General features: G+C 40.8%; 1 protein-coding gene across 2 annotated transcripts in view; it reads right to left on the reverse strand.

Annotated features, from left to right (window-relative positions):
* GNG12 (G protein subunit gamma 12) overlaps positions 1 to 23,625 on the reverse strand; it is a 129,981-nt gene that overhangs the window by 76,589 nt on the left and 29,767 nt on the right. The window lies entirely within an intron of this gene.

Consider the following 23,625-nt stretch of genomic DNA (forward strand, 5'->3'; position numbering starts at 1 on the left):
AATTAATAAGATATTTTACTTTTTTAGACTAAATCTTCAAGATTCAGTACCTCTCAACTTGAGCTAGCCACATTTCAAGTAGTCCATGGCCACACATGGCTAGGGGCTACCATACTAGACAGCACAGGTCTAGGGAACCTATCCTTGGCCTTCAGGTATTGGCAAGGCTTCAAGAAGTCCGACGCATATGAAGATCTTATTCACCTATTTTCCTTCTCTCAGTCATCTATCATTACTCCCATTTCATGATGTCATTTTAACAGAAATCAGACAAAATGACAGCAAATACTTATATATAGCACTTACTATGTGCCAGGAACTGTTCTTGGCATGCCCCTGTGTTACCTCACTTAAACCTCACAATAACTTTATGAGGTAAATATATTATTCTCATTTTGTAACGAGGCAACTGAGGCACAGAGGGGTTACACTATTTACACAAGACTGTGAGACAGTGACAGGGATGAGATTCAAATCTAAGTCGTCTGCCTCCAGAGTCCATGCTTTTACCCACTACCCTCTCAATTAAATTTGAACAGCTCAAAATAAGATAATTACTTTCAGTTTTAATTATAACCATCAAATGATCCAAGTCTGCTCTCATGATAACATGGTTAGATAATAGCAGTGATAGCAGATGGAACAGTTACTGGATGCACTAGCAAATTAAATTTAAAACAGTTTGGGATCTGAGCACAAAAACCATAGCAGGCGGGGTCGAAAAGGCTGCACCGGGTCTGGAGGTTTGTCTGGATGACTAAGGTGGTGGTGGTCGGGGAGGTTAATGTGAGGTCCATGGAAAATCTTCTTTTGGTGATTTTTCTGAGGGAAGGGCCTAGTGCTTTCATCAGATGCTGACAGATTCTCAAACGAGTCTTTTAGATAGGTATCCCTATATCTGTCTCAGCAGGGGTAGGGAGTTAGGAAGAATCAAGTAAAAGAATTAAGAAAACACATCCTTTTCACTTTATTAATCCATAGGCCCCAAAAGAATCACACTCAGTGAGCAAAATCAGCCCGCCACATGCAAGCTTTCTGCCAAATCACAGAGACGGAGGCTGGTCACTGACATCGTAGAGCTAAGGCCACTCAAAGTGCTGCCACCCAGTCTCCCATAGAGAGCCCTGAACCTGCTGAAAATCCTTCCGTGGCTTCCTCTAGGTTTTAGGATCAAGTCCAAGCTCCTCAGACTACTCTAAAAAGCCCCTGTGGCCTCATGCCTGGACTCTCCCTCAGGCGTCTCACTGACAGGTCCCAAAATGCACACCCTGCCCCCTTCATTCCTCTATGCCTTTGTGGATTCTGTTCTTTCTGCCAAACATGTCCTTTCCCTACAGTATCAGTGGGTCTTCACATCTCAGTTCAAAAGTCACCACCTCTGGGAAGCCTGTGTGAATACTCTCGACTGGCTTAGCAACAACTTCTCTGCAGTAGTGACAGTAAGGTAGTATTCATTCGATTCAAATGGCAATTATATACTACTATAGTTATGTGTCCCTGAAGGAGGGCAATGTGTTCTGAGAAATGAAGTTTTAGGGGATTTCATCATGTGAATACCATAGGGTGTACTTACACAAACCTAGAGGGTACAGCCTACCACATACCTGGGCTACATGGTAGAGCCTATTGTGTTTAGGCTACAAACTTGGACAGCGTGTTACTGTTCTGAATACTGTAGGCAACTATAACACAATGGTAAGTATTTGTGTATCTAAACATAGAAAAGGTATAGTAAAAATATGGTATTATCATCTTTAAAATAGGTTGTTTTGTTTAAAACACATTCAGTTGGTACCAATGGTATTATAGTCTTATGGGACCACTGCCACAGATGCAGCCTATAGTTGACTGAAATTTCATTATATGCACATGAGTGTACTATTGGTAATATTAAAAGCTGGTTTTTTTAATGTGCTAGGCACTGTTCAAATGCTTTACATGCTCCTTTAATCCCCTTAGTAATCTTATGAGGAAGATTCTTTCATTATTCCGTTTAGTAGGACAGCAAATTGAGGCACAGAGGTTAAGCCAGTAGCCTAAGGTTACATGGCTCATAAGTGGCGGAGTCAAATTGTAAACCCAGACAATTTGGTTCTAGACCTCATACTCCATGCCTGCCTCCAACTAGGGTCCCCTTCCCTCTACCTTCATTGCCCCTGTACTTACTTTACTCTGGTATCTCCTATATTTTAAGATTTCCATTTATTGGTCTCTCTCCCCATGTTTGCAGAATCCCTGAAGGTTAATAATGTGTCTAGCTCATTTTTGTCTCTCCAGGACCTAGTAAGGTGCTTGGTATATGGCAGATACTCAATAAAGACACACACAGGAAAACACTGGAATAGCACTGAAAGGATAGGAGCCAAGGCTATCAACCCAGGCCTGATAAAAATGCCTTAGGATAAAGAATCTTCAAATACAGACTTTAACAAAGCAAGTTTTGACTTTATCTTTTAAATCCAGCCGGTACCAAGGAGATGGTCACTTCCTAGGCCTGTTCAGTACCAGAGGGAGGAGAAGCAACTCAGAGCTTGGCAGACTTGCTCACACCTCCAAGTTCATCAGTTTTACTTTACTTTGCATGTAGAACTAAGTAATAACGTGCTTAAGCAATAGCATACCCAGAGTCTTGGCTGGCCATTATCAAGGACTGCCAGAAAAGACACATGCTAAAAAATTTCCTTTGGCTGCCTGGACATGGCTTGGATATTTCTACCCTGGAGTTCCAGGATATATTTCTTTCCATTACTAACTAAACTCCCCTCGGATGGCTATGGAATTTGAACTTGTAGAAGAATACTTTCCTCTAACAGTGAGAAAGGCAAAAAGTTTTAAGATCTAGAACATACACTGATCTCTAGGAAGAGAAGGAGCTCTCTCTAGCCTGGTCAGAGATTGCATCAGGATTGTGGCCCAGCCTACCCACTTGCAGATAAATACAGCCAGCCATCACATCCACCCTTTATACTGCATCTAGAATGTAAAAGAATCCACCACCTTCCCATGTAAGTAGATGGATGTCAGCATCACTTGTTATTAACAACCAAACCATAAATCTGTATTGACTCTTGCCATATCATCTCCTTACATAAGAAATAGTGACATTAATTTAGTTATTATTGAGAGGTCTACTGAATGTAAATCATGTGCCAGGGATGGTTTTAGGTGCTGGAGATGCAGTGGTGAATGAAGTATAATTACATTATTGACTTGAGGCCCTTACATTGTAATGGGGGAAAGCAAACAAACACGTATGCAAATAAGTAAATAAGATCATTTTAAACAATAAGTTCTACAATTTTTTTCATACATGCAAGGAGTGAAGTGACCTAATGAAGAGTTTAACAAGGTTTCTTCAGCAGCTATAGGGAGGAACATTGAAGAGGCAATAGCGAACAAATGGTGACCAAGTGTGAGGCCATTTGATTGTTCAGGTGAGATATGGTACCTCAGATATAGAGAAGTAGATGAATTCAGTATAGGTTCCAGAGGTAAAACAATTAAGACTTGCTGATGAAGTCGATACAGGGGGTCAAGCAACTTGGTCAATGATGGTTTCATTTACTCAGGGAGAAAACAGATTGAGGGAAGAAACAAAAATCAAGAATTCTGATGTGATCTGGTTAACTTTGAGACATCCAAGGGAGGATGTCAAAAAAGCATTAAGAAGTCTAGAACCATGCTGTCCAATATAGGTACATGTGGGTCTTTAAATTTAAATACAATTAAAAACTCACTTCCCCAGTTGTGTGAGCCACATTTCAAGTGACCAAGCAGCCACAGAGGCAGCTACTCTATGGAACAGCACAGGCACTATATGGTTTCACTTGCAAATTCTGATATGTTATCTCAAAAGGCAAAAACAGATGTAAAAGGGCTTTTGACACACATAAAGGACCCTACTGTAGGGATAAAAGGTAAATGCTCCACAAAGGTGGGGCATAGTTGAGGGAAATAAACCCTATGCTTTAAGTCTATCTTACGAATTTGCCTTTATTAGATGCTTGGAGGGCTACCAACTTTGTAAAGTAATACTGTATGTGTCAAAGAATTAAATTCATTCCTGAGCTCCAAAGGTTAAAAACAGTGGGTTAAAATGCTGGCATTTTGTCCCATTGTACAAGGGCTTCTGTCCCAGAGAATGGCACACCCCAAAAGGTTGTGTGTGTGAATGGCACACCCCAAAAGGTTGAACTGGCCTACTTTAACCAAATGGTACCACCCCATTATCTCCACCTTGGGACTGGCTCTTGGCTGGAAGAGCTGGTCTAGGCTGTTCATCAGGAGAAACTCTTTTTACCTGGCTACTGTCCTAATCTACAGAGAGTTTCTGAAGACAAAGTTTTGTTTTCAAATGAGGAACTGGTGGTATATATACTCAACTAACTTGTAGATGAGTTGGGGGAAAAGTATTCTGATAATGCCAAAGACAGTATAAATTTTAAAAAATACCCATAGATTCCTATTTCATCACATTTTAAGAGAATAAGTGAAAAAGAGTAAACAAGAAATTGAAATGTTATACTCAACATAATTTTTTTCCCATTTTTGTACTGAAAGGACAATCACAGTTTTAAAAGGATGGCAAGCTTCTTTGGAATTTACCCATATTTCCAGCATCCTAGTGCTGCTATTTATTTTTGCATGTTACCTTTGATAGAAACATGTGCTTTTATGTGACTATGGCCATAGTTTATACGGTATTGGTAGTAAAGGCTTTGGAATTGGGCAGATCTAGGTTTGAATGTTGGATCCTCAACTAATGAGACACAAGTCCTTGAACAATTTATCTCTAGTGCTCAATTTCCTAACATGTAAAATGGGGCTAATATTACCTTTTGTATACACTTGCTCTAAGGATAAAAAAAGAAAATCTTAGCACAGTGCCACTAGGACAAACTCCATGAATTACGGCTACTATTTCTTTCTAAAATTTCACTTTAAATATTTTAGTATTTCTACACATAGACGTAAGTGTTTCACGTTGAAAAGCCACAATTTCCTAAATCAATCCCCTAATGCTGGATAGTTAAGTTACTGCCAGTTTTTATTATCACAAACATGATTACATTGGACATCTTCATGACTTAGCTTTTTCATTTATCTTATTTCTCTGGCTTCTCTAAATTCCTAACAGTAGAATTACTAGCTTTTGCTTTTAAAAGGATTTTTATTGGCTGGGCATGGTGGCTCACGCCTGTAATCCCAGCACTTTGGGAGGCCAAGGCGGGTGGATCACGAGGTCAGGAGATTGAGACCATCCTAGCTAATACGGTGAAACCCTGTCTCTACTAAAAATACAAAAAAATTAGCTGGGCGTGGTGGCGGGCACCTGTAGTCCCAGCTTCTTCGGAGGCTGAGGCAGGAGAATGGCGTGAACCCAGGAGGCGGCGGAGCTTACAGTGAGAGGAGATCGCACCACTGCACTCCAGCCTGGGCAACAGAGCGAGACTCCGTCTTAAAAAAAAAAAAAAAAAAAAAAAAGGGATTTTTATTAGCATACAATATCACCAGCAAAATAATGCACAGTTCCTGAGATCTTCATATTTTATACATAAAATAGTATTAAGACTGTTTTATTTTGTATTTGTAAGAGCATTAGGATCAACATTTTTACATGTTTATTGATGGTGTGTCACCTTGAAAAACAATAATTTTATATTTTTTGGTTATTCATGTACTAGGAACCTGATGGTTTTCTTGTAAGTTTGAATAAGTTCTTTGTAGTGCACAGTAATCAACAGATAATATATACATTTGCCACAAATAGATTCCCAAAACTTATGCAAGTAAGTATGAAAGTATCTTTTCACTTACATAGCATTTCATAAATAATGTGTAACAGCTATATTTTGTATAAACCTCAAGAGATATGATACTGCTTCTTGGCAAAATGTTTGGCTTTTGATTGAATTTCAAAGTCAAGTTTATATCCACGCTGATTGTCATAGCAACCTTGTGAGTGAACTGGGGAGTATAACAGTGTTGCCTGTACAGTAGAGAAAACAGATCCAAACAGGCCAGGGGACTGAGACAGGATCACTGAATCCTGCAGCTGAATCCCTCTTTCTCTGAGTCACAGGACCCCTTGTGAAAGGAAGCTTACAAGGTAAAAGTGAAGAGACGTATTTTGTGCAAAATGGATTATTATTCAAAGCACCAATTCTATATTGTTTCCTATTAGAAAGCCTTTACACACAGCATCCAAGAACCATGTTTACTTCGCTGGAGGATCTCAAGAAATGCTAGCATTATTTCAGCAAATTTACTGTAACAATGGCTCACAAAATGGATCTACCCTCACACAGTTTTTTATACAGACAAAATAATTTAAATAACTTAAACCTAAATTAAGTTTTAAGTTATTATTATTATTATTTTTTTTACCTGGCATAAATACCACTTCTTCTCCCAAGTATTCCCTCATTCTTTGGCTCAATGAAACCACTCTTCTCTTAGAATTTCTACAACCTTTTTCACCTCCTACTTTTTATCACAGATATTTGGGAATGTGCTGCACTTCTCTTACTGGGTGGTAAGGTCCCAACGGTCCATATTTTAGTCGTATCTCCTAAATCACCTGGCATCTTTCTCTGCATGGAGGAGCACTCGTTCAATGTTTTACAGAGACATGGGGGAAGAATTTTCATAGTTAAGAGACAACAGTTTTTAAAAAAATGTAATTAAAATAAGAGCATTAAAGTACAGGTTGCACTAACTGTATTCTCTTTGCTACACCATTCCTTATTTTGGCAAACATACTATCATGAGACACTTCTAATGCATTCTTAGGCTGGAGGTCTGCATTAGCCAAATAATACTAAACTACATTAAACAGAATGTCTAACAATGTTTCCAACCATGTACAAATGTGTATAAATACACAGCTATATCTGTGATGCTTTTATTTGCAAATTCAGATATAACTTATTTCTCAAAAATTCACTGTGTATACACACAGACACACAGCACACAAGCACTAAAGTCTTGGTCAGCATTTGGGAAAAACTCAGATAAAAATATGGGACATCTGTTTCCTAATACTAGGAAAATTCACAGGAAATGATTAATGTTAACTAGGGAGAAAGAAATAATCTGGATTGAATTATGAAATGAAAACATCCAAAATTTACAATTGAATACAGTATAGCCTGTGAGCCATGAGATCTTCAAAACTGGGGATGATTTAACATTTTATTGAAATACCTGTTACAGTAGAAACATTTTTATTCCGTATATACACACCAATAAACAAAAGTGAATACCCCAGCCTACACAATACTTTCAGATTCTGTATCTCCCCGCGGATATTTATGTAACCCTTGGCAGTTGAGGTTAGCTGTTTCGTGTGTATTTCCATAACGTGCCCAGTGCCTTGTGGGACAAATTAGTACCTAACACTAAATTGGACGGTGGTCCCCAGACAGAGAGGATTGGGGTCTTTTGAGAAAGATCTAGCATAGCTATATCTCCCAAGGAGAACTGGAGGGACAATGATGGACAGCCACAGAGCAAGGCCAAAGAAAACTGTAGAAGAGGGTCTGTAGCTTGTTAGCTCTTCCACCATCCTGCTGCTTATAAGTGTCTCTGAACCTACTATGTGTTTGGCAATGTGGAAGGTGGTAGGGACAAAACAGAGAACAAAATATAGTCCCTCTATGGGCCAGATGCAGTAGCTCACGCCTATAATACCAGTACTCTGGGAGGCTAAGGTGGGCAGATCATTTGAGGTCAGGGGTTCGAGACTAGCCTGGCCAACATGGTGAAAACCCATCTCTACTAAAAATACAAATACAACAACAAAAAACTAGCCAAGCATGACGGCATGTGCCTGTAATCCCAGCTACTTGGGAGGCTGAGGCAGGAGAACTGCTGGAACCCGGGAGGTGGAGGTTGCAGTGAGCAGAGACTGGGCCACTGCACTCCAGCCTAGGTGACAGAGTGAGACCCTGTCTCTCCCTTATCTCTCTCTCTCTGTGTGTATGTGTATATATATGTGTGTGTGTCTATATATATGTATATATATGTGTGTGTATAAATATGTGTGTATATATATAGTCCCTCTCCTCAAGGAACCCACAATAAGTCATATAAACAACTCATGAGGCCACCATAGCTCCAGTGGCAAATAATCTAATTACAGTAAGGACAGCTAACTCTGAGAACACAGGGGACACTTATACCGGTCTGGGATGATCACAGAAGGCTTCCAGGAGGAAGCAGAGTGGAAGCTAAACTGTACGGAATGACCAGGGTTTACCACAAGAGGAAAGGAGGGAGGTATAAGTAAGGTAGAGGGAAAAGCTCGTGCCAAAGCCTGAGAGGAAGTGAGTCCCTACGCACACTGGGGGATGCAAAGAGCTTGGTGCACTGGGGCAAAGCGTTCTCAAGTGGAGAGAGTCCTTATTAACTAACAGGCAACAGCCAGGCAAAACCTAAAGGAGGTAACTATAGTGAAAACCACAGGACCAATGGAAATGACCCAGAATCTCTAGCATCTTCACATCAGAAAGAGTTATCACAGACAGAGGGGACAGCCCAGGCCCTTTTGAGCAATAGACCTCTAGAGAGAGAGCAAGAAGATAAACTGTACCATGGCCACAACCTCATCAGAGTCAATGCCGGTTTCCAATTCCAAGGAAAAACCAATAGCCAGCTACCCAACCCAACAAAAAGGAAGAGTGCAGGCCTTCTTCACAACCCTAAGAGGATGGCAGAATTATCTCCATTTTACAGGTAAGCTGCTGGTTTTAGAAGACAGGATTTATCAATATTCCTTTCTGTTGATCGATCCAGCTTCTGATTAGGAAAAACCAACTCATCTTGCTTTGACTGGGACTTCCTAGTTTTTGTACTGAAAGTCTCATGTCCCAGGAATCCCCTCAGTGCTACGCAAGCCAAGATGGTTGGTCAGCCTACTCAGAGTTTGTGACGTACATGAAGTGGGCAATGGGATTTATGACACAGCTTTTTGTATAGGAACTGGTGCAAAGTTACACATGACTGACCTCCCAAGCTAACTTGGATCCTCTGAATGACGGAACCTTTTGGAATAACTTAGTGGCTTCTCCAAGGCTCCTATATTATTTGCCATAATTTACACTGAATAATATTTGCAAAGCAAAAGCCTAGCTGAGGGCTTAGTGATTACTATCTGTGTGCTAACATCAGATAATTGCATACTTCACAGCAATCAGCCTGAAGAGTCGTCTGAAATTAGTTGTTGTTGTTAACTGAAAGTTAACCAAACAATCTTTCAGCTTTAAGTTTTTTGATTTGTTTTGTTTTGAGACAGTATCTGGTTCTGTCATTCAGGCTGGAGTATAGTGGTGTGATCAGGTCACAGCTCCCTGCAGCCCCTATCTCCTGGGCTCACACAATCCTCTTGAGTTTCCCTAGTGGCTGGGACTACAGGGTCACTTCACCACACCCAGCTAGTTTTTGTATTTTTTTTTAAAGAGATAGTGTCTTGCTACGTTTTCCAGGCTGGTCTTAATCTCCTGGCCTCTAGCCATTCTTCTGCTTGAGGATTCAAAGCATAAGGATTTAAGGCATGAACCACTGTGTCTGGCTGGCTTTAACTTCTGACATTGAAAATCTTCCTAAAATAAATTAGTTTACTTACACAGGAAGAGTAGTATACATATTTTCATATATCTTTATTAACCAGGAATCCTACCATGCCTTACTTATTGCAATGGCTTACATTCTTACTGTTCGACAGATTTAAGAAGGTTTAGAAGACAACAAGAACGCATTATAGTTTCCAATAAATACAGTCACAATAGGATATTACTTTGTGGCAATATCTGGCAGGCAGAGAGTGGCTGACAAATCTTTATAGAATGAATGATGGTGGGAAAGTGGCCCATACAGAACTACAAAAAGGAAAATGATGAGGATAGTGAATGAGATAAAGGCTATACTTGTGCTTTTGCTACAGTGCTGTTGACTAAAGCAGCGGGAGCTCCAAGCTGAGGCACACAGTTCTTGTCCAATAAAAGGAAGCAAAAGCTCTTCAAGAGCAGTCCTTTCCTTACAAGGGTGGTAATGAATAAAATAGGTGACATGGCCTTCGGTCTGCAGAAGATGCAGAAAGACTTCAATGGAAGACCAAGGGCCCGCTATTAAGTCCTGATTCAAAAGGCATCCCCCCAGGAAGCTCAGGAAATGTCATCCAAGCTAATGCTCTTTGGTGAGAATCCTAACATAGGAATGGATGAAGATACGCGCCTTAGAATCTTTCTCCGACAAAAGCAATGATTTCTAACACATTTTTGGTTAGCTTTCGATGAAAAGATATTTCTAACATCTAATTGTGTTTGAATGGAACTATATTAAAAATACTTTTCATTAGCCTCAGAAAACTAAAAAAAAAATTAAAGAGTAAAATTTAGCAGTACTTTTTACTGGTGATATGTAACTATGAGTCCCTCTAAAAATTCTGGTTTTATTGGAGTAGTCTAGGTAACTGAGATTTTGCTATATATTGAAAATAAACATTTTGCCCCTGAGGTTTAGTTCTCTAATGCTATTACTCTTTTTGCCGACATCTTTGCATCAGACATAGAATCACAGAAGACATATTCAGGTTATGTCTGCTGCAGAGTCAGGCGGCACAAGCGGGCAGGATGCAGCCAAGGGCACTGCCCTGAGCCTGGATCAGAAAAACAAGAGCCGGAAGGGTTTGTTTCCACTCTGCCAGACCTTTGGTGTAGATGAGCGCACTTCCCCAGGCCTTGGACTCAGAGGAAGAAAATGAGGAGTGCTCATCAGGTGAGACTGTGAGCCTCCCTCCAAGACCTGCACATTCACAGATGTGTGAGGTGGGTGTGCTATAAAGTATCCCACACTGGTTTTGGGGCTTTGACTCCACAGAATAGTTTAGTCTTAAACTCTAGCTACCAAAATATGGATTAGCAAAGAAATTTTTCTGTCATTGAAAACCAAAGAAGTAAGATATACAGATTCTAAGGACTTGCTCATCTTTTCCTGTATCATCAAGAGATCAACAGCTTATTAAAAAACAGAAACAAAACACTCATCTGTGTTCAACACAGTCCACTGAAAGCCATAACTCAACAGGAAGACTATTCTGAAGAAAATCAGCATATCCAGTACAACCCACCTGTTCTTACACTTACCACCTGCTTCCTGGGTAAAGCCATCTTTGCTGCCTCTATTGTAATATTAGTTTGCACCCCCGCCCTCCATCAGGCATCCTTACAGATCTTTCCATTTTACATACATTCTGAACTACACAGACAATCTATTGCCCATCATTTAGGGAAATATACAAGCATATAATCACTGTACTAGCCAAAAAAACTCAGAGCCAAGAAAAAAAAATCTGTCATCCACTATACCACAGCAGGGAGATTTAAAGGCAGCTTAGGGCATTCAACAACGTTCTATCTGTCAAATCAGCCACTTCTGTGCCCATCCCTTTTCCTTGGATCTCCTGTTGGCCATTTATGTATCTGCATCAACAACTTGATTGTGAAGTCCCCTGACTGCATAGGCCATAGTTTATTCCTTTTTTTTTTTTTTTTGAGATGGAGTCTCGCTCTGTTGCTCAGGCTGGAGTGCAGTGGCACTATCTCGGCTCACTGCAACCTCTGCCTCCCAGGTTTAAGCAATTCTCTTGCCTCAGCCTCCTGAGTAGCTGGGATTACAGGTGCATGCCACCACCACGCCCGGCTAATTTTTGTATTTTTAGTAGGGACAAGGTTTCTCCATGTTTGTCAGGCTGATCTCAAACTCCTGCCCTCGTGATCTGCCCGCCTCGGCTTCTCAAAGTGCTGGGATTACAGGTGTGAGGCACCATGCCCAGTCCATACTTTATTCCTATATGTATTTGTTTTCCTTCCCACAAGAATTATCTCTTTACTTGAAGCGCCCTAGATTGTTAATAAATGAAAAAAACACTCTGGATGTACTTAATTATATCTAATTTTCTAAAACTGAAATGTTCACAGTGGCTCAGGGGAAGGGTAACACAAGAGTTAATTCTGAAATTCAGTTCTATTTATCTTATTTGTCAGAGCCAGCTTTTATTCCTGTGAACATGTCTCTCCTAATTCCAGGAATAATTGTGGATACTGATGATGTAAATACAGTTTTTCTTAGTCTTTTAAAATTCGCACTTATTTCTGATAACCTTATCATCCCTAATCAGATTCTGATATACCCATCCTTAGGTGTCTTAGGAAACTGTGATATGTATTTCAGTCTCCTTTGCTGAATTCTCTCCTTTTCCTCAAATCTGATGACTCTCAAATCTCTATCTCCCATCTCAGCTTGCTCTTTGAACTCCACACATACTTGTCTGACTGACTTCTTAATATCTCCCCTAGGATGCTTAATAAGGCATCACAAACAATTGTGCCCTGGCCACAATCACCTCCCACACTGCTCTCCCCTCTTGGGGCCCCCAGGGGACATCAATGGTACCAGGAGGACTCCATCATTCATGCCCTTGTTCAAGCCAAAATCTTCATTCATTTTTGGCTCCTTTCTCACCAACTGTATATCCAACCAATCTATCAGCAAATCCTGTCAGCCCTGCCTTCAAAATACCTCTAGAATCCAGTCACGCATTGGCATCTCCTCTGCTCCCATCTGGGCAAACTAGCAGCATCTCTCGCCTGGATGACTTAAAGAGTTCCCTCTGCTGATCTGGGCTTCACACTTGCTTCCCTCCTCAACCCCCCACCTAGTCTCCATCAGTCATTACTTCCTAGCTCAAAACTCTCCAACAGTTTCTCAGCATACTTAACACACTCACTCACATCCACTCCTTGGCCCATCAGGCACTATGAGAAATGGCTTTGGCTCACTGTATTCAACCACACTAGCCCCCCTTCTCCTTAAATCTGCCAAGCAATGCTCTGTCTCGGGGTCCTCACACAGGCTCTTCCTTCTGCTTAAACTTCTCACAGACACTGTAGTCCTACACATCTCACTGCCTCACTTCCTTCAGGTCTCTGGGTCAAGCGCTATCTCCTCAGAAAGGCCGTACTCTCTCTTCCCAGACTCTGCTTTGGTTTTCTTCTTGGTATGTAACCCTTCCCCCTTCCTGGCACTCTATTTTCTATCTATTGAATTATTAGCCCTCTCCTTCACTGGAATGTCAACGCCATGAGAAAAGGATGTTGTTTGTTTACCGTTGTACTCCCAGTGCCAGAGGCAACGCCTGACACAGGCTAGGCATTCAAGAAAAAATATGCATTTTTTTTGTTACTGAATGAATGAATGCATATTCTCAACTAGGCAGAAATATTTTACTGAACTTGATTTTTCTGATGTTCACATTATAAAAATAAATATTTTCCCTCTCCCCAAGTGAATCATAAGATAAGGCATGATTTTTAAACTACGTATGCCTTACCCCTTAGATTCTGATATCTGCCCATCGGGGTGTCTCAATATAGAAAACCTCATGGCTACATTCTGAATTTTTACTAAGCATCTGGCATGTTCTGTAGTCTTTTACCTCTAACTAAAGCCTTAAGGCTTTATTACCTTTAAAAAATGCTTGCAGAATTAAGCTAATAAAGACATTGTCTGCCTTACTTGTGGCAGTGGCAGCTTTTTTTGTTTTTCCCCCAGTTGTATCTGAATAAGGCTGCTCAGATTTCAATGCCAACTAGTTTGTCCCACAACTTTTGTTGTATGGTTCCATGCAGTTTGGGCCCAGCAGCCACAGAAACACTGTGGAATATTAAGATAACTCCTTGGAAGAGACTAGAAGGAAGTTCAGGCCCCTTCTGCCAGGAGTCTCCAATACATTTGGGTTTTCTGGCTGCCTGGCCAGTATTGGTGCTTTTCAGAAGAGCAGTGTTTCCTTCATGAATGAAGCCCATTTATCATGACACACTCAGTGGACAGAGTTAGCTCCCAGGGGACAGCCACTCTCCCAGCCTCTGACATTTTCCCAGTGTGACAGTGAATACCACCCCACAGAGACCCCTATTGCTCCGTGAATTCCACCTTGGACTCTTAGCAAACCTCAGCTTCAGCAAGTTCAGTCAACTGGAAATTGTCTCCTGTGTCTTTTCTCCTTTTCTTAAAGCATAATCTTTCTGGATCTTTTACATATAAGACTTTGGAATTATTGTGTAAAAACAAGATGTTCTTAATCCTGACTCATTTGAGAAATGTCAGACTCAGCTTAGTTCAAAGATCTGGTCAAATTCTAACATTAGTGATAACATAAATAGAAAACACAGATGGGTATCAGTTCTGCCCTTTTACTTGTTTAATAAATAAAATGCAGCAAATCATCTGCAAGTCTTGGTGAACTTTGATTTCCATGTATTTCTTTAAAAATTTTGATCTTTGTGATGTGAAATCTTATTTAATTGTTTGGGAATTTAAGTTGTTAGGTGGTTTGTCCAAAAGAAGAAAATGGTAGATATCAAATACTAAGTATTTGGTCATTCAAGGCAAAAGCTCCCACTCAAAGCACTTTTTTTTTTTTTAAACCACAAATCTGGCCTCCTAGAATGTTGTGCTTGTGCAGTTTAATTCTGGACTTCATTCCACTGCAGTCTGCACCCCTCTCGGGCTGTGCAAGTGGCTTTCTTCCGCTATTCTCTGAATACTGAACTTGGGAAGAGCCAACATAAACCCCATGCTGGTGACATTCTGAACGACCCCCAAATTCCTGCACTCTTCTGCAAAGCTTCACCGCCAACCCTCCTCCCTGTCCCCTCCTTCCTCAAACACTGTTTCACGTGTTTTTCTCTTCACTCACTTTGTTGGGGAAGTATTTTGTTAACAGTTCTTTGACCAGTTTCAGCACACAATTTCTGGCATTAGTCACTGTTGCAGCTTTTTAGAGGCCTACCACTGACTCCAGAAAATATTTCTCTATTTGAATTCGTTTACTCTTTTCTTTTGCCATCCAAAACGGAGCGGGGGGATAAACTCTCACGGAGAGACACAACAGTCACAAAAACCTTTCTACTCTGCATAAACAGAATCTTAAGGCACCAATTGGGGGCTCACAAATCCTGAATCCCTTAACCCAGATAATAAAGTCTTACAAGTAAACCATATCCGCTAAACTTTAATGTTGGCTTTTACTTTCCACTTAATTACTTTTGTGAAAATGTGGCCAACATAAAGTTGTCCATCCACCAACAGTCCTCCATCCACCAACAGTCCTCAACATCTCTTTGCTAGCAGAACCTGGGCTTGTTGGAATAGAGACCCTGTGAGCTCAGGGGAGATGGGAGCCGTAGTTTAAGGGTGGGCCTTTGCCCTGCTCACTCCAATGAGGTCTGACGGGAGATGACGGGAGAATGCTGGGGAAGGATTCTGCTTCCTCACAGAAGCCAGGGGTAGCGTGACCCATGCCCCCTTGATTCCCAACTTTGAAACTGGTCATGAGGCACAGAACCGTGACGGCCATTTGATGACCACGAGAAAGCATGTCTCAATTTAAAAAACTTAACACAACAAAGACGGTGGATCACAGAGATGAAAAGAGCATAAGTCTTTCAAACCAAAGAGCAGAAGCAGCTGCCTCCTCCAAGCTTTATGAAGATGTAGAGAAACAACTCCCTACTTGTTAGGGACAAATTAGTCCAGCTTTTCTGTTACTTATAGTCTTGATATATATGAGATGACAAAAGAAAGGCTTCTTAATTTGGTCTCCTCTAATGCAGAATTGAGAAAATGTTTGTTTAGCAAACTTCAAGCTAATAGGGCAAGTATGACTTGCTCCAGCTATATTTATATTATTTAGTACAGAGGCCCTTCGGCTTTCTCAATCCAGAGTGGTCACTCCATCCATCTGTCCAACCAACCAACCAACCATCCATCCACCCACCCACCTATCTGTCAACCCATTTCTTCTTTTTTTCTAACAACAACCAACTGCTGAGCCAGGCACTTCACTAAGCACTGTAGATACAAACAACCCAAAGGACAGAAAATACGATACCCATTTTAGAGATAAGGACACAGGTACACATGGTTTCAATGTTTTTCCTAAAACCTAGTCTACAAGTGTAGAGTCAGGATTCAAATCTAGGATGTGTGAATTTAAAGGCCTTGCGCTTTTTACTATCCCATGCAGCTTCAAATGTTAGTAATCTCCTTGTTGGCCTGATTTAAAAATAACAAAAACTGCACTGCTTTTTAATATTCTGCAATTTTGACTGTTCCCAACTCTGCCATCTGCAGTTAGTTACACTGCACCCTTTCTTGACATTTGATGTACCCAGACCAAAGGTCCACTTTCCACCTAGAAGTCTGATGGACACCATGCCTGCAAAATGGCAGCCCACCATGATGATCTCTTTTTCAACCGCATGCACCTTGCCTCTGCAGGCTGCTGTCTGCACCATGAGTCAGAGACCTTTTCCACCTTGCTTACCCGTGCTGAGTACACTCTGTGGCACTCACTAGGTTGTCCATACATATCTGCTGATTAAATGTATGAGAAAAAATAAGCCAAAGAATAAGATGCTGTCTCAGGAAATCCTGAATGCCAGTTCTCAGGAATCTTAATTTAATGAGTTGGTATCACTTCAAAAACCTTGGCAGAGAGTCCCATTCCAGAAGGTGTTTAATAAGCTGCTGACTAAGCTCTCTGGACACCAGGTTTATAGCAAATATGTTCTCATCTGTGAAACACTGGAAACAACCCAAATATCCAGTATTTGGATGAAAAGTTGAACCAATGGCCACTTATCAGTGCAGGAGTTTCTTTTATTGCCATTACAAGAAAAAGGATGTGGAGTGTGAGGACACAGGAAAAGGGCAACACGAATCAAGGTCAGATGCAAAGGCAGGCAGACCAACAGAGAATAATACACTGACTCCAGTTATGCAAAAATATGCACATGGAAACCAAATGGCATGAGAATGTGAAGCTGAACTCTCAAGAATACTTTCTCCTACATGTACAATAAAAATTCAGAATTTAATAATTGTAAACTGGCTCTTCTTTCTTCTGTTTAATCTCCATACCCTTCTTATGATCGATGTTACTGAATTCTTATGAAATGCAGGCTCACAATTTAACATGTGACCGATTTAGAAAAACATGTCTTCTATATGCCTATGATGAAAATAAATGCCCTACTGACAAAAGACATCCATTTATTTGTCAGGCTAAACATATCTATTTATGTAGATCTATTTATTTGTCAGGCTAAAGATATACTACATTATTCCCGGTGTCTGAATGCTGTGTGTGTGAAAAGCCCAATACACACATACTCTTTTCACATTGCACATTCAGATAACCCAATCTTTACTTTTCAAGGACAACCATTCCCTGCTGAGACTGGCACACTCAGGATGCTTTCTGCTTGAGGCCTGCTTTCCATACCTTTCTTTTAGCTAACTCTGGTTCGTTAAAGAATTCCTGAACTTGAGTGTACCTTTCTCAAATAATAAGAACGAGTACCACTTATTATTTTACTACATACTAGGTATGTCTGTAAGCACTTTCCTATGAGCTCATGTCAATCATGTTTTCCAGTATGACCTCAAACACAGATTATATGACAGATAGTAGGCACTCAATAAATACATATTTACTAGTTGGGTTATGCTTTAGTTCATGTAACTCTCATGTCCACATTATAAAAGAAGTATTATAATTATCCGTGTTTTATAGATGGGGTGCAGATAGGTAAAGTCAATTGCTTAATGGCCAATATTTTGCTAAGGTCAATAGAAATAGGGTAATGTTGTTTTGTGTTGCTATAAAGTAATACCCAAGGCTGGATAATTTATTTTAAAAAGAGGTTTATTGGGCTCACTATTCTGCAGACTGTATAAGAAGCATAGTGCTGGCATCTGCTTCCGGTTAGGGCCTCAGGAGGCTTCCACTCATGGTGAAAGGCAAAGGGGGAACAGGTGTGTCACTTGGTGAGCCAGAGAGCAAGAGAGATGTCAGGTTCTTTTAAACAACCAGCTCTTGTGTGAAGTAATTAAGTGATAACTCACTCATTACCATGGGGAGGGCACCAAGTTATTTATGAGGGATCTGCTGCCATGACCCAAACATCTCCCACTAGGCCCCACCTCCAACATTGGGGATCACATTTTAACATGAGATTTGGAGGGGATAAACATCCAAACTAAGACAGGTAGTCAGCTTCCTACCTCAGCTAACCACATTTCAATCCCTGGCTCATTTTCAATGGGATTATACTTTTATGAGTTAAAAATTAAGTGATAAAACACAGAAAATCATGCTCATCAGAATAAATTCCAAAATTATTTTTCTACTCATACCTAACTTGTCCTGCCATGACGATACAGGTTCTTGAAAGGCAGAGATCCCCTTCCCTTTGTATGTCAATGGAAGGTGGAAATACTCTCCCAAAATGCCTCACCAAGTACCACACTAGACCGTTCAGAGGCAAGAAGTCCCATGGCTTGTTGAACACTGAGATTCAAAAGCATAACTGAGTCAGGCAGGACAAAACTATAAATTAAATCACCTGTGAAAGCAAAACAACTCAAGTATGAACTACACAAAAATAAAACGTAACCCTCCACACTCACTCTGTAGAAGCCAACTAGCAGTGTACAGCTTAGGGAAAACAGTCCCTTGCTGTGATAGTTCTGACTTTTAAAAAATCCCAACTTATTTCACTCAAATGATTTCCAGTTAAACTCTACACTTTGCCAGAAGAGGTTCTGACCTAGAAAATAGGATGGGAAATGGGAAAAATAATGATCAGTCCAATTCCAGTCAACCAGGGCGCGACATATCCCTATCATGGCATGTACATAGCATTTAACGACAGAACCATCCCCTCAGAGCCAAGACCTTCCTCAGGTGACAGCGCCGGCCAGGCTTACCAAGTTCTACTGTAAACAGGGCTGAGGTGACACGCATCTCCACTGGCACCACTGGATGATCACAGTGGCCTCAAAACCAGCCTCTCTGGTTCAAATGCCCTGTCCTCAGATCCATCCTACTCATTAAACCAGTCCATCGTACTCATTAAACCAGTCCCAACTACATTTTTGCTCCTATGTTTAAGAACCTATAGGAGGTTCCTTTCACTTTCTGCCTCAGTCTGCCCTCTCCTGTTTGCTTTCCAATGCCCTACACCAGGGGTCCCCAACTCCCAGGCGTGGACTAGTATCAGTTCGTGACCTGTTAGGAACTGGGCTGCACAGCATGAGGTGAGCGGCAGGGAGCCAGCAGTACCACCTGAGCTCCGCCTCCTGTAGGCTCAGCGGCAGCATCAAATTCTTACAAAGCATGAACCCTGTGGTGAACTGCACATGCAGGGGATCCAGGTTGTACACTCCTTATGAGAATCTAACTCAACGCCTGATGATCTGAAGTGTAACAGTTTCATCCCCAACCCCTCTGTGACCGCTGGCCATGGAAAAATTGTCTTCCATGAAATTGGTCCCTGGTGCCAAAAAGGCTGGAGACCACTGCTGTATTGAAATATTATTAGAGAAAAGGAAGAGAAAAAGGTCAGACAGAAATTATGATGTATTTCCATAAAGTTACCCTGAGTCTTCCTGCCTCCCCTTCCCCCTCTGCCACCTGAGACAGCAAGACCAACCCCTCCCCTTCCTCCTTCTCCTCAGCCTACTCACCGTGAAGATGTTGAGGAGGAAGACCTTTATGATGATCCACTTCCACTTAATAAATACTAAACCTGGCCGGGCGCGATGACTCACGCCTGTAATCCCAGCACTTTGGGTGGCTGAGGTGGGCGGATCACAAGGTCGGGAGATCGAGACCATCTTGGCCAAAATGGTGAAACCCTGTCTCTACTAAAATACAAAAAATTAGCCGGGTGTGGTGGCACGAGCCTGTAGTACCAGCTACTCGGGAGGCTGAGGCAGGGGAATTGCTTGAACCCGGGAGGTGGAGGTTGCAGTGAGCTGAGATCATGCCACTGCACTCCAGTCTGGCGACAGAGCAAGACTCAGTCTCAATAAATAAATAAATAAATAAATAGTCAATATATTTTCTCCTCATGCTTTTCTTAATACTTTTCTCTAGCTTATTTTATTCTAAGAATGCATTATATAATACATATAACATACAAAATGTGTGTTAAGTGACTGTATATGTTATTAATACGGCTTGTCAGCAGTAGGCTATTGATAGTAATGTTTTTGAAGAGCCAAAAGTTATACGTACGTTTTTGATTGCATGGGGGTTGTAACCCCTAACCTCTGTGTCGTTCGAGGGTCAACTATAGTTAGGAACGTGGCTACCCATTTTTACCAAATAGTCTGAGTCTGCTTCCCTTAGCAGAAACTGGGCCTTTTAAGAAGGGGCTTATAAGGCATGGCAGACACGTTTATTTGTCTCTCCAGGGAACTGCTCTTCTTCACATCTTTACTGTACTTAGCATAATAAATCCCCAGGCGCGGCCATAAACAGCAGAGCATTGTATAGTATTCTACAATCATTTCATGTTTATTTGTTCTGACTTTGTATCTAGTTAGATAGTGCCAATGAACCCAGACCACAGTGACGTTCATGAATAAACTTTGCTAGAGGACTTAGTTTTCACATGTATACCAGCAACTAGCACTGTTTACAAACAGTTCTATCATAGTACCTCTCAAACTTTTTGTTCTCAGGACCCTAAAAAATTGATAATCCCAAAAGATTTTCAATTATTAGCTTAATCTGATATATAGTTAGAAATTGAAACCGAGAAGTTAAAAAATACTTATTAATCCATTAAAATATAATAGTAATAAATTCATTACCTCTTAGCAAAAACATTTATAAAAACAATGTTTTCCAAAACAGAAGAAATTTTAGTGAAAATTGTTTTACAGTTTTGTAACTCTTTAACTTCAACTATCTTTGCACACCTTTTAACCGGAGACAGCTGGTTTTTTTGGTTTCTGCTTCTAAATCCAATTTTTGTGATATGTTGTTGTCGTTGTAGTGTATGAACAGTCTGGCCTCACACAGATATAGATGAAAAGTCTTTTAAGATATGTGTGGATATTTTTCTTTGAAACTAAACCAAAACTTGATAAGCAGAGGCTTCTTACAGGCTGGCTGAAAGCCTTTCAATGAACTTCCCGTATTCTGCTATATTAAAATTGATTAGTCTCTGTTGCATTGGAACAGAACTTTAACCCATGCAGAGTTTTTAACATCACACATTGTTCACTGAAAAATATTGGTTCACTGAGTTATACAGGTTTTCCAAATGTTGACATATTACATTACACAATATTGAAAATGTACTCATTAATGTCATCCCTGATCTTATCAGCAAAGCCTAAGTATTGGGAAGTGGTCAAGCTCATGGTGGCAGATACAAGTATTCCAAAATTCCGAGTTTTGCTTGAAAGCATTATTTTAGCAATAAATAAATCATTTTTCTTGCAGTGACAGACTATTCTTTTTTGAGAAACTGTCTGCCAAATATCCAAGTCTGAATAATCAGAGCTTGTCAGACATTTTTCCAAGTAAAAGCAGTGTCAGGTGAAAAGGTGGCTAGTTCGACTTGCAACTGAAATAATCACACAAGTATTTTTCCTTGAGACATACTTTATTATCAGCAGAAGAGCTTTAGTTTCCCTATTATGTCACACAGAATTTTTAAAAAGTGCTCTCAAAATTATAAGACTTAATTTCTACTGCTTCAAGGACATTTTTAAGTGAAAATGGCATTTTGGTGTTTTTGAGTTTGTGGTGATAAGGGATACGACTACTGCCTTGTTTAATTAGCAGTTTTATCCACCCCTGTTTTTGTAATATCATTCCAAATGTCAACACAAGGAAAACATCAAATAGGATCTTAATATGATTTTAAAAGCAAACTTGACCTTGTGAACTCCTTGAAAGAATCATGGAGACCCCCAGGGTCTATGTACTGAAAACACTGTTTTAAAAAGTGTTTAATAAATGTTCTTAAATATCTCAATAAACAAATATAACTTCATATTATGGAGGGAGGTTCTGGGAAGGTCTAGGAGACCTTTTCAGTTGAGCCACCAAGACTACACTGGATGTTTAAAGGTAAAGGAGGTTGGAAGGAGCATGAGCCAAAGCAAAGAGCCAGAAATGGGCAGGAAACTTTCCTAGAGCAGAACAGGGAAGCACAACCTCAGTTGAGTAGCGCCTTCCACATGGACAAGTGTACTATGTGCAAATTACCTGTCGCGTCCTCACAACGTTCCCAGAAGATGGGTCTTATCTTCCTCACCTATGCATCCCTGCCAAGGAAGGCAGGGATCATGCCCATTTTCTTCACTCATGAATATGTGGAACTCTCACCCAGTGGTCAGCACATGGGAAACACCCAATAAATATTCACTGAATGAATAAATGAATGAGGCTCAGAGAAATGAATTATCTGTTCAAGGTCATACAGTTAGGAAGTGGTGGCCACAGGACTGAACCCAGGTCTTTGGGCACCAAATACCATACTCCTTCCCTACATGCTGATTTCTTCAAAGGGATAGAAACTCACGCCATACAGTGGGAGGCTTGGATGTTGGTGCAGGTAGTCTATGAACCGAGAAGTTTTTATTAAGAGGGCAACATTTGTGCTGTCGAAAGATTATACCCAGTGAGATCTGGGACGACTTGGAGTGGAGATCAAAAGGAAGAGGAGAGAGCAATTTGTGTCCTATTTCAGCATTCTCAGTGAAAAACCGTAACTTGGTGGGGAGTGTCAGACTTCACAGGTTTCCACAAATTCTCGCTTAACGGTGTGAATTTGGAGAAATTACCTTTCCTGTACGATTCTTATGTTCCCTATCCACAAAATGGGATAATAATCTATACTTTCATAGAGTTGTTGTGAGGTTTAAATGAAAAAGTGTATACAAGGCAACCAGCATCGTTCTTCGCTCAATAAATTTTGCCTACAAAAAAGTGGAAGAAAGGGAGGGAGGAAGGGAAGGGGGAAGGAAAAAAGAAGGAAGGGGGGTGAGGAAAAAAAAGGAGGGAGGTACAGAGGAGGAAATATGGCTGAGGGAAGGAAATATCTGTGGAATGCCTGGATGAACCTGGGCAGTACCAAAGGGAGAGCAAATCTATAAGCCCCGCTTGTGGTTTCTTGACCAGAGAATGGGAAAAAGCCATTAGATCATTCCACGATTTCAAGCCTGGGTGACCAGAGGAACGAACTGGTATGAAGGGGCCAAGGAGGCTGGTACTGTAGCTACCAAAGGGCAAAGACCTGAAGGTCCTCTGCAGGGAAGGAATAGATGAGGGAAGAAAGGCACAGGGTGAAGGATCAATATTTTTGTAGGACACGTGCTATTGTAAATTAGGGCAAATGGAAAAATGAGAGAAAACAGGATCTGAGAGACAAAAAGGACGCACCGACTTAAAACCTTTTAACTGGCTCCAAACCCTTGTCGGCAAGGCACATATTGGCTCTACCACCCCAACTCCAGCCAGTCACTCCTGCTGCTCTGCCAAACTTGCGATTTCATGCTTTCAGGCTCCAGACTTCTGCAAGCTCTGCTCTCACCACCTCTTTCCCAGAAGCAGAGTTTCTCAAAAAGCGGCACTTGTTATTTTTAAGGTCATATATTAAGATTATGGAAAAACAAAACAAAAAATCATTAGGGAGAGCATCATTTAAGGCCCAGGCTCTCTCACCACCCCTGAGGCAGTTGTGTCCCAGGCTACCT

The sequence above is a fragment of the Theropithecus gelada genome, chromosome 1 (genome assembly GCF_003255815.1).
Source record: "Theropithecus gelada isolate Dixy chromosome 1, Tgel_1.0, whole genome shotgun sequence".
Classification (NCBI taxonomy): Eukaryota; Metazoa; Chordata; class Mammalia; order Primates; family Cercopithecidae; genus Theropithecus; species Theropithecus gelada.